The sequence below is a fragment of the Trichechus manatus genome, unplaced genomic scaffold (assembly GCF_000243295.1).
Source record: "Trichechus manatus latirostris isolate Lorelei unplaced genomic scaffold, TriManLat1.0 scaffold00050, whole genome shotgun sequence".
Lineage (NCBI taxonomy): Eukaryota > Metazoa > Chordata > Mammalia > Sirenia > Trichechidae > Trichechus > Trichechus manatus.
In genome coordinates, this window is record NW_004443986.1 from 569,809 (window position 1) to 582,824 (window position 13,016).

Consider the following 13,016-nt stretch of genomic DNA (forward strand, 5'->3'; position numbering starts at 1 on the left):
TACTTGGCAAGGCAGGCAATTAAAGCTGAGGGAAGCCCCATATGGAATTCATTATATTAACATGAAATATATACAGATTTTCCAGGTAAAGAATGAGTTATGGAAGGAAAGAGGGTTATGAAAGAAAAGACAGATGTGGAGGACAATGTGCTGAAGTCTAGGTGTAGTGTCAAACCAGTTAAATTAACCTCATCTTAAAACTGTTGCCTGTTTCCTGGGTAAAAATTATCTGCAATCAACAAACTGAAAAGTCATGTTGAAAGAAAGATGTAAACGCTGCAACAAAAATGAAAACATTCCCATTTTAAGCCTTGGAAAAAATAAAATAATTTAATTAGAGTTGTTTTAATTATTAAAATATTTTAATATCAATCACCCTCCTATTGCTACTACACATAATGCAATCAGCAGAGTCAATATGTGTATACTCTTATGATGATAAAGGCCAAGACACAGAATTCAATTAAAGACATTTCACTGTATTTGAAGCATCTCCCTTGGTCCCTAATTAAGTGAGGAGAAAGAAAAAAAAAATTATTGAAATCTTCTCAGAGAACTGTAAAATGGGAAGCATATCCAGAGGTCGAACGTGGTGACCTCTGTGCTGTTGCAGAGGTCAGAGTGGAGAACAATGCTAAAGTAATGCCCTTGCCAAAGACTTTCATACATACGTACTAATACTATGTATACTTACTCTCAGTTTCTGAATGTACCTGTCTCTACTGACTCCATTTCTATAGTTTGTAAATAAGCCCTTCATATTTATTCTATTCTCTTCCTAGCTTTTTTCTTTTTTTTTTCTCTCTCTTCTTCTTCTCACAGCTAAGCTATTAGTCCTCACCCGCCACTCACTCTTCAGTAAACTGCAATCAGGCTTTGATCACATGCTCTCACCTCTTTGCACCTGTCCCAGCAAAGATCAAGGCAGTTCTCCTAAGTGTGAGACCTAATGTACATACTTTAGTCTTTCTTTTCCTAACCTTTTTAAGGCTTGTGGAACAACTCTATATCCCAGGAATTCTTTAATTGTATCTCTTTATGATACAGTTATTTATGATTCTCTTCATTCCTTATTGATCATTCCTTCTAAATTTGGATAAGTGTTATCTTTTTTGTTAGATTTTCAATGAATCAGGTTTTATTTTGTTATCTATTGAATCTTTGTTTTCTATTCAATTACTTTTTACTTGTATCTATTATATTATTTACTCCATTTAAGTTTTTTTTTTTTTTTTTTTAAATACTTATTCTGCCATTTTCCTAACTTTCTGAGTTGGTTGCTTAGCTCACTATTATGTATGGTAACTTATTTAGGTTTTCTTCTTTCCTAGTATTTCTATTATAGCTAATCATTTCCCTCTAAATACTACTTGAGCTGCAGCCCTCAAATTTTATCTATAGTATTTTAAATTTAATTCCACTGTAAGTAGTTTGCTATTTTCATTGGGGTGTTTTAAATTTTCTGAATTTATGGATACTGAAGTGTCACTTTTTGTATTTTATAAAAAATATTTTAAGTAGGAAAATGGAATAATCTCCTTCATGCGTTTTAAAAGATTACTCTGGCTGTTGTAGTGATAGAGGTAGGAATATGGCTGGAGGGGAAGTTGGGAGACAGATTGGATGGAGCCTATTGCAGTAGTTTAAGAGAAAACAGAGAACAATGTTTTTATTAGGATGGTGATGAAGAATACAATAATGAAAACAGACATGGACAGCCTCAAATATACATTGAGGTAAAATGGACAAGCTAAGCATCATGAAAAACATTACAAAAAAAAAAAAAAAAAAGTGAGGGAAAGGTGAGAAGGACCCAGGATCATGTAGTTACTGCCATTTTCTGCATATAATCCCTCAGAGCCCTGCTGGCGCAGGGGTTAAGCATTCAGCTGTTAATGAAAAGGACGGAGTCCACCAGTCACTCCTTGGAAACCCCATGGGGCAGTTCTACTCTGTCCTAGGGGATCGCTATGAGTCGGAATTGACTCTGTGGCAGTAGGTTTGGTTTGGTTTTGGTATCCCTTCTTATTAAACAATGACAATAACTCATATTGGGTCTAGGTTTTCAGTTGTCTGATCCATAACTACACTAATGATTTCCACCTTTAAGAAAAACACAGATGCAATATTTTTATTAAATTAAAAAGCTTTAAATGGTGTCAACAAAAAATAATAGCATTCTTTATTTGGAAGAGTCTCTAAGTGGCATAACCAATTGAACTATGAAAGGACTACGATGCGTACAAGTTGCCATATATAATAGTAAAAGAACATTCTTTTAGCTGTGAAAGGCTTGATAAAATCTTAGTTAACATTCTCTTTTTGGTAAGCCAGTAGGATTTTGTAATACCATTTACTCAGTCTATACAGTTGGAAGTAATTACTAATGGGCACCAAGAGTAAGAAGACTGTGTGCGTGTAAGAGGAAGAAGATTTGCTTTTGAAGAAGGTGCACTGGATAAGTAGAGGAATAGTTGGTGCCTTATATATATTTTTTTCACAGTCAAAAAATCAATGAATAGTCTCTATTAAATACATTTTAGATTTGTCGCCTAGAGGAATAACTAAAGACAATTTTCAAAGGCTACAGATAAAGCTTATAGACAGCTAAAATGAGGGTGAAATGCAGACAGGACATTCTCTGTCACTTTGTCCTATAGCTTCCTTGCATAATTTAAGAACATTTCATCAGTTCAAATTTGCCTGAATGAAAGAGAACACAAATTGCTAGAGGGTGAAAGGGGTGGGAGGGAACAACCCCAGAGATGGCAATGGCAGTTGTAGCTCTCCAATGGCAACTAGTGTTATGGAAATACACATAAGCACAATCGAGTCTATGTACAGCAGGAACTTTGTCTTTGGTGCAAAGAGGAAAAGACTTTTCACAGTTGATCTAATTTGCCCATGCTACAAAATGGACCAGTGACCATATAAAGGGGGAGGGGCATAGTTCTAGGATAAGTGTGTTTTTTCAACTAAGGATTAAAGAAAAAATGCATTTAGCCCTAGGAAAATCTGCAGCTTTTAAATTATTGTTGGGAAGCACTTATTTTCTTTTTCTTTAGGGAAACACTTATTTTAAATCAAGACAACTTTTATTCTTAAAGCCTAGTCTGCTTTTTAAGGCAGACTTCTGATGGATCTGTCTATGGAACTTGTTCCACAGGTTTAAAGCAACTATTCAACATAGCACAACTTTTTTTTTTTTTTTAAACTCTACTTTATTCCCTACTTAATGCGGTTTTAAAAAATCCTTTGGGCACCCATCCTTTTTCTTACTGCAGTAGAACACAATTTCACTAAGTACATTGACTATCCTACCTAATGAAAAATTTCATAGAAAGACAAAAGTTAAATACAAATATAAAAGAGGAAAGTGAATCTATGTACAGTAATCTTTGACATGTAAGGACCAATTTTATACATTTATCAACAAGTGTAAAATACAATGTTATGAATATAACAGTGTCTGTTAACTCTCATTAAATCTGTTGCATTTATTCTTGAAGTCAGTATATTTAAACTGTTTATTGTCATTGCAGTTAGTTTTCTTATAACTATGGAGCATGTGTAATCCTCAATGGATAGATAGCTATAAATTTCTCTTTTGCTGAGTGATAGAGATTTTCTGATATTGTCATTGAAACATTAAAATTACAGGTTTTTTTTATTTTGCTTTCTCCCGTTTCTCTTTTCATCTTTGATCCAGTGTTTATCGATATTTCTTTATTTCACAAGCATCTTATTTTGCAAAATACATATATTTCAAATTGTTGAGCACTTTTACCTTCTCGGCTTGCAGTTATGCATGTTCTGACTTTGAAACTTTATTGAAGATTAAAAACAGATTAAAACACATACCTACACACACACACACACACACACACTCACACATACATACACACAACCTTAAATTTGCTTAGGAAAGAAATCCATCAAAATAAATAATTCATGTTGGGATGGACTGAAATCTAGTCTTTTAGGAGGTGCCAACAGATGGTTTACATTTATAGAATGCACACTTGCTGACTTCCAAACAGAAATTAAAATTCATAAAGTATATCATTAGTACTCCTTATCAGCAGCATTATGTTTATGATACGAATTTGGATTTTCCCAGGTGAACAGTTTTCCATCATAATTTTACTGAGGAAAAAAAGTGAAACAAATTGCTTTCCAGTTACTATTTTGTGCTAACAAGTTTAAAATTAAACCTGCTGGTGATGATCCAGCAGCACAAGCCAATAAGCTCTGAGCTAAATGAGGCTGTTGTTTTCATGACATTCATCATTTTATAAGAAATATTAGATATTATTCATCATTAACACAATAGGCATTATTGCAACTAATAAGTCGGCTTCTGCAGTTTTCATTTCCTGCTCCATCAGTTAGGTTGGGAACTTTCAACCACTATAATTAAGAGTGAGACTTCTTCAGCTTATTAAAAGTAGTTAATTTTAGCAGCTCTTTGACCTAAGTGTGTCCACTTAATACCATGGAATTACAGTAACATTTAATTTTTAGTGAACCTTGCTACTATCCAAAATGTTAACATTTAACTCAGGTAAGGTTATGCTTAAAATTTTCCTTAAGCCCACAAAAAGAGATGATTTATTGCTCATTAAGATTTTGTCTACACAGTTCAGAGTAAAGTGGAGGAATGTCAATTATACATTTAATGCAATCAAAAAGTCAAGAAAACCATTAAAAAAAAAAAAAGAAGCCTGGGAATTTATTTACTAAGTTTAGCTACTGGCTTACTTGATCAAATTAACTAAATAAATGACAAAGCCTCTTTATAATGGCTATATTTACCTGTGCAGAATACAAGAAAATTAGAGAAATGAACTGGCCAATTGTCAGATGTTTTTAACAATATTTTAATTGGTTTGAATTATGCAGACAACTGTTTTCATTCTCTTCTTCTACATGTTAGATTGTCCAATGCCAAAATAATTTGGACAAATATTATAGTGAAAAAAGTCTGCTATTTCAATGAAAAAAAGTCAAAATATAAATGTTTTGCTATTAATAGAAATAAAATTATTAGTGTTTATTGCTTTTCAAGCAATATTTTCATAATGTATAGACTTAGCCTCTTCATATTTCTATGCAGAAATATCCAAGTGGTGAAATAAATCATTCTAAACAATTGTAATATTCTCTCTTTGTAAAATTTAGATATCACATATCCTATGATGAAGTATGATGGACAGAAGTTTCAGACATGTGTATTCAACAAAAATTTCTATAGGTGAGTTGCTATATTTGCTTATTTAGTGATTGATTTGATATATTCAATTAGGGCAAAAACAATCTACTTAGACATAATTGATCCATAACCAATTCAATATATGGTGTGTACAATGATAACATATAAGATTGAGCACCGCCTACTTTCTTAAAATAGATATAAGAAAGAAACTCAATATATTTTATATAGCTAATTTAATTTTTAGAATAAAATATAGAATACAATTTTGGATGTTTTTAAAATAAGAATAGATAAAATGCTTTGGTGGTATTTTTGAATTTTAAATACCAGAGTTCAATATTCCTATCCATCAGTCTGGTTATCTTTCCACCAGACACAGTATTCCAAAAAACTTGCATTCTATCTTTTTTCTTGAAAAGCAATCAACAATAAATGTCCTAAGAACACAATGCAGAAATAAATTCTTCCTTGTAAAAGTCCTGCAATTAGAAATTTAAGAACAAATCACAAGAATAAGTTTATGCTCAGTGAAATGTGCTTTAAACACTACAGTAAATTTTGTATAAATTCCAGGTAGCGTGATGAAAAATTAATAGAATAGAATTATCACCTCTGATCTTAGGTAAGAAGAAGACATAACTGAGGGCAGAGGACACTTTCTGTGGAGTAAGAGTTCCCCAGATGACGCTATATCTGTTGAATTTTCAGCCTAGTAAAGGAAACTCCATAGTCCACTGGCATTGGGTAGAAAGAGTTTAACATTGTTGGGCCATCTCATTTACCTTGTAGTATCATGGATGGAACCCAGATGTACTCATCAACCCCTTGAAGAGTGGCTTGGAAGAGTTCTGGGCTCAGAGTTAGGAGCCTGCCACAGGGCTATTGCAAAGGCCAGTCCAAAAAGGTGAGGGAAGAACATCCAGATAGGGAGCGGATATGGAATGGGAGAGCCTCAGAGTTCCAGCCAAACCAGCTTTGACAAATTAAATCGTGCTACCCTGGAATCAGGCTGCAGCTTAGAACACCAGCTGGGCAAGCAGCGATGCACTAGACGAGGGACATTGCTCTGGGGACCAAGGGAGCCAGAAGACACCTCATCCAACAAGTCTGATCTGACGTGGTTTAGGCCACAACCCTCCCATTATACATCCAGGTGAAATCTGGAAAGAAATCTGAGGAGAGAGGCAGATGGCTAAGGATTCCAAGAGGCTGCATATTTTCTTCTAAAACGACTAAGGGATTCTTTAAGTGTCCCCCAAAATCAAGTTTTAAACTACATAGATGTATACTTCGTTTTTCTTCCCCGCTTCTCAGAAGATGGAAGTTAATTAGACTACATCAATTATTGATAAAATAAACTATATGTTTTCTATACACTACAAAATTATAAGTGAATTTGAAACAATACAACTGCTTATAGTATTATGATTATCATCATCATCATCATCTTTTTTTTTTTTAATCTCACAGTTTCCTTCCAGACTAATATTTCTAATACACTATAGCTGTATCCATCTTCAAATTATTTTGATGGTTACATGATGTTGGGGTGGAACTTCAAGTTCCAACATCTGCATCTCTCTTCAAACTCATATTTAAAAATTGTGGTTCCTGAAGCAGCTATTGTTTCTCTTGCCTCCAGGTCTTTGTACATGCTTCTCTTACCTTTTGCCTGGAAAAATCCTACTTATCTATTTGGAATTAACTTCAGAAAATCTTCCTAATCTATGTTGGCCACTATTAGAAGCTCAAGACCCTTGTTCTCAAATATAATTTAGAATCAAGGTCAAGAACTGATCGATTATAAGAATATTATGGGTTCATAGAGCTAGAGACAAGATCTGCCTAATTTGGGGACTCCAGTTTTCTAGGAGTTGCTTCTTGAGCTTCCTTTTCCCCTTTGGCAACTTTTTTTTTTTTTTTTTTTACTGTATTTGTCTGTATTTTAAACCAAAGGAATCCACTATTTTATATCCAACTTAACATACTGGAGGTCTACACTGAAACATGAGATCCAAGTCTCCAAGTGTATAAAGATTATTTATTGCTAACATTTAGGAAAGTGTCTGTAGGAAGGAAGAGTATATGGACACAGCCCTGGTATCTCGGGAACAAAGCCTTTGTGGAGATAACAAGACTTCTGTAATGAGAGAGGCCTCTATGGTTTGAAGTCTGGTTACACAGGGAATTCATTTCTATTTTTGAGGCTTATCCAGGACGTGTAACAGCTAGTTTCACAAAGTTCTTCATGGCCAGGATAGATTCACCTTGAATTGTCAGTAATTAAGTGAGGGAGATATTTCAGTAAATGGTTAGGGACAGACACTGTTAAAGGATTGTCTGCTTTATGTTCTCTTCTTTATTTTTGTGATGATATATAAAGGATGGCTCTCATCTGAGGACAGGAAAAAAGGCCCACAGGTTTGAGAAACTCCAAAGTGAGCACAGGTCAGCATCAACAAGATCATGTTGTATAAATGTTTACATAAGGTTCAATGCTCTAAGAATCTTATGAAGTTGGGGAACTACAGGAAAGAGCAGGAGATGCGAGTGGAGGAAAATATATGGCATGTCCTTTGCTTGAAATATTTTTAATATTTTTAATATAAACATGGGTTACTTGGCTCACAAGAGAAAGAGGATACTATGTTCTAAAGGGTTCACATTTGCAACAGCACAGTGGCACCAAAAATTCAGGTGTATAAAGGGAGCATGTTGTTCCTGTTTGCCATCAAGTCAATTCTGACTCACAGTGACTCATAAAACCCATTGCCATCCAGTTGATTCTGACTCACAGCGACCCTATAGAACAGAGTAGAACTGTTTCATGGGGTTTCCAAGGAGCAGCTGGTGGGTTTGAACTTCTGACCTTTTGGTTAGCAGCCAAGTACTTAACCGTAGAGGTAAATATAGAAGATGGAGAAATGAGTGGGAAATGTGCCTTCATAAAAGACCTTGCTATTGGAAGTGCCTCCATTAAAAATTGCTAAAGTTTGCAAGACAGGAGTGTTTGAGATACTACTTTAGAAAGTGCAGGCAATTTAAACAAATGGGGTCTGCCCATAAAGTATATAATAGAATGTGAGAGGAAATAAATACCCTTGTTAAGGAAAAAAATTGTGTTTTATAGATTTGTGAGTTTCACTGTGGAATGAAGCCAATCATGTGATAATGGGGCTCTACTTGTTGATATATTATTATTTTTATAGGATGCATAACCATATTCTGTGAGCCTGGATGGACACAGAATGGAAACAGAGCAGGGTCTTCAGTAGTGTAGGACTTGGGAGTAAAATTAGCTAACAATTCATCTCAAAGACTTCAGAGGCAACACCAATGACACATTAACAAAGGCTTTGAAGGACTGAACTGTTGGTCTCATTAGTCACAAGTATATGCATAATATTAACAAAAATCAGGGCAACTGTCCCTAATGCAGACAACTGACACTTCACTAACCTTTTACTGCTGGGAACAGAGTGTCATTTCCCCTATTGTTCTGCTTCATTCTTGTTTTCTAGAGATGGAACCCTATAGCTCATACTTTCTTTTCTGCTACTAACTAGAAATTGATGGCTCTTTCTTGGAATTGAAATGATTAATTTCTATCCGGGGGAGAAGCAGGCAAAACTTGCTTAGCTTTAGCTAACCTTGCCTGAGCAAAGGAGTCCACTATAACATCCAGCCTACCTGCTTGCTTTTGCTTGTGATATGTATTCCTTTCCTCTACTCAGTCCTGTGTGCTTATATTAGTCTGAGAGGCCTCCCAGGGTGGAGAGGATATTCAACGGTAGGGTTCAAATATTCTTGTCTTCATACCTAAGGTCAATTTAATCTCACATCTATTTTCTCCAATCTCCTCCCTTCCTATATTTTTACTCCATCTGTATGAGACAACCCTATTACATGTTCCCATATTTCCCAGAGAAACTTGTGCTTATTTCTGCCATACCATCAACCACAGAGAATAACAGTCAATATGTTATTTTTGTCGTTCCTATCTTACCATAAGCGAAACACTGGTGCCTAGAATACCAGTTCTTCTTTTTTTTTATTGTGCTTTAAGTGAAAGTTTACAATTCAAGTTAGTTTCTCATACAAAAATTTATACATACATTGTTCTGTGACCCTAGTTGCTCTCCCTGTACTGTGACAGCACACTCCTCCTTTCCACCCCGGATTTCCCGTGTCCATTCAAACAGCTCCTGACCCTTTCTGGTTTCTCATCTCGCTTCTGGACAGGAGCTGCCCATTTAGTCTCATGTATCTACTTCAGCTAAGAAGCACACTTCATGAGTATCATTTTATGTCCCATAGTCCAGTCTAATCTTTGTCTGAAGAGTTGGCTTCTGGAATGGTTTTTATTTTGGGCAAACAGAGAGTCCAGGGGCCATGTCTTCCAGGGTCACTCCAGTCTCAGTCAAACCATTAAGTCTGGTCTTTTTACTAGAATTTGAGTTCTGCATCCCACCTTTCTCCTGCTCCATCAGGGATTCTCTATTGTGTTCCCTGTCAGGGAAGGATACCAGTTCTTGATAGCAGAGGCATAAGTAAGGTATGGCAGGTAGGTGCATACCCTGGGCACCTCTTGAGAAGGGGCACTAATGAGCGGTTTCTGTTGGCCATCGCAGTTTCCATCGTCACCTGTGAGAGATCATTCTGCAATTTTGAACTGATTTTCATAAGCACTCTTTTCCATAGCTAGGCCCCTGCTTAATTATTATTATCATTAAATTTATAGTAAATGCATAAATGTATGAATGAATTCTAGTAAAAACTTCTCTCTTCACAGTTACTTGATGTTACCTGGTGGCACAGTGGTTAAGAGCTATGGCTGCTAACCAAAAGGTCACCAGTTGGAATGCACCAGCCGCTCCTTGGAAACCCTATCGGGCAGTTCTACTCTGTCCTATAGGGTCGCTATGAGTTGGAATTCACTCAACGGCAATGGATTTAGTTTGGTTTGGTTTAGGCTTGACCCAGAGCCCTGGTGGCACAGTGGTTAAGAGCTCAGCCGCTAACTAAAAGGTTGGCAGTTCAAATCCACCAGCCGCTCTTTGGAAACCCTATAAAGCAGTTCTACTCTGTCCTATAGGATTACTATGAATCGGAATCAACTCGATGGCAAAGGGTCTGGATTTTTTGTTGTTGTTGTTAGGCTCAGCCCAAGGAGCTCTGGTGACGCAATGGTTAAGTGCTCAGCTGCTAACTGAAAGGTTGGCAGTTCCAACTCACTAGCTGCTCTGGGACAAAAGACCTGGCAATCTGCTCCCTTCAAGATTACAGCCTAGGGAACCCTATGGGGCAGTTTTACTCTGTCCTATTGAGTCACTATGAGTCCGAATCTGCTGAATGGCACAGAACAGCAACAACAACGGGCTGGGCTCTAAGAAATCACTAAAACACTCTTTCCCTTAGTGCTATGTACTAATCATTTGATTCTGTTTACCTGGAGCCAAACTGACCGTCTTGAAAAACACTTCTAATATTCCTCCCAGATTTATCTCTTTTTAAATGTTTTCTCTACTTGTGAAGAGTTAAAAAAGAATCGTTATATTGATTTTTTTAAGTTTCTCTCCCTCTGTTCTTTTTGCTTGTAACCTGTTAAGATTGGTGGAGAGCTCAGGGAAAATACCCCAATCCATCTATTCTGCCAGAGCATTACTTTAGAAAATTTTAATCACACCCACTTGTCAGACTGAGCTGAGTTATTCAGCAAAAGAAGGTAAGAAGCGGGTTTATTTGAGCTGAAGGTTTCCTGGAAATGAAATATTTTCTTTCCAATTGAACAACAACGCTCTTGGCTTGTTGGGCACTTCCTTTGTCGGGTCTGCATCCCCCACTCAAATTTATGCAAAAACACCCCTATCTTCCTGTCTCCAATCCATTTTCTCCAACCCAGAGATTATTCTAAACACAAATCTGATCATATCACTTTCCTGTTTAAAAGCCTTCAAAGAACTCCACTGAGCAGTGGATAAAACTTCATACAGGGGCTTCATGATCTTGCTCTGTTTACCTCTGGGCCTACAGATTAGCATACACTTTTTGGATTCAGGAACGTTTCTCTATGTCTGGAACATTTCCCTTTCTCTTCCATCCTCTTTATTTTGCTTAGTAGTCTCAGTTCAGATGTTATTCATCCTATTCCTTAAATCTCACTCCCCGCTTTGCTACCCCTCCACCCCATACTGAGCTAATTGCTCCACCTAACATGTTTCTAATCTCCTGACATTTTCACATTTCCTTCTTCCCATTGTGACTTCCACATCCTTTCCTTGGCCAGGCTAATTCCTATATATCCTCTTTTCCTTATTTTGGGAAATCTTCCTATACTTCTCCAAGGTTGAGTTAGATACTCCCCCTATGGACGCCATAGTATCCCATCCTTTTTTAAACTCTGGTATAACTTCTTTATGTCTATCTTTCCCAGTAGACTGTTGGCATATTGAGGACAAGACCTATGTCTGTTTCGCTGTACTCCTAGGTTTGAGAAACAATGCCTGGCACACAGCACTTTATCTTTTCTTTTTTTAATTAAATGAACAAATAGAAAATAGAAAAATGATTGTTCTAACAATTTTTGAATTTTCCCCAAATATTTATGTTTATGCTGACAAAGTAAACAGATAAAATATCTCCAAAATTAGGATATTTACGTGAGACTTAGTTTTTTCTTTGCTTTTTGTGAGGAGATTATATAATAAGAATGGTGGTAAAACCGGGTAGTTTGGGTTGTTATTGAAGTACTCCCTCCTCTCTCAGCCCCAGACTAAGTAGGTAAATTCTATTAAGTGCATGTTAGTACTACATAAAAGGTAACCTTTTCTATGGTGGCTTACCTCTGCACTCATTCAATTGTTATTTTTACAAGGCAAATAGCTATCAGTGTATAGAGAAGCCATCGAGCTCTTATAGATGGTTTTAAAATACTGTTTTTAGTTTGTATGCCTTCAAATTACACTTAAATAACACAGTTATTTTTGACTGATTGATTCTAAGAATTTTGCTATTACAGCCAAACTATGACATTTTGCATCGTATATTTTTAGCATTTTTAAAGAATGAAATGCTTTTCTATTTTTTAAAATGATTTTTCATTTTGAGCTTCAGCCAACTATCTCAAAAATCCATTGCTCCTAGAACTCAAGAGAAAATTAGCAAGGCCAAATAAAATAAATGTGGTTTGCTGCTGCAGCTGTATGTTTTAAGGAAAGCTAATATATTGACTAATTCTTAGAAAAGCATCCATAAATTGCTGTCTTTGAAAATGTTCGTAGCTAAAAAAAACTAGAGGTGATGTCATTTTTGCTGCTACAGGTATAAAGGTTCCTGTGTGTTTGACCTTTTAAGTATTTCTATTGAGATTCTAAATACCAATGTACCAAAATATAGCTACCATTATTTATCCAACAACACTCAAAACTGCAATATTATACTGTCTCAATTTATACATATATATTTACTGTCTTATTATTTTAAAAGTTTAGTTGCCTTTTAATGCACAAAGGAATATTCATTGGTTGAACTAAATGGACAATTCAGCTCATTTCAGTATAATCTCATAATTCAAAATATTTATTCTCTGATCTATTTCCTTGATATGATTATCACCCACATTAAAATGCATCACTACTTAAACAAGTTGACGTGCTTCAGTATGACTCGTTTTTTTTTTTAATTTCTTTGTTGTATGAACATTGCCTTCTATTTTAAAACCAATTTCATTTGTACTATTGATGATGAACAAGTACATTTCCCTCCAGAGATATCTGTAATACATAGGGTTTATCTGTTATAA

The 13,016-nt window shown here is 35.7% G+C and overlaps 1 protein-coding gene across 6 annotated transcripts in view; it reads right to left on the reverse strand.

The window, feature by feature from the left end:
* DGKB (diacylglycerol kinase beta) overlaps window positions 1–13,016 on the reverse strand; it is a 782,610-nt gene that overhangs the window by 119,438 nt on the left and 650,156 nt on the right. The window lies entirely within an intron of this gene.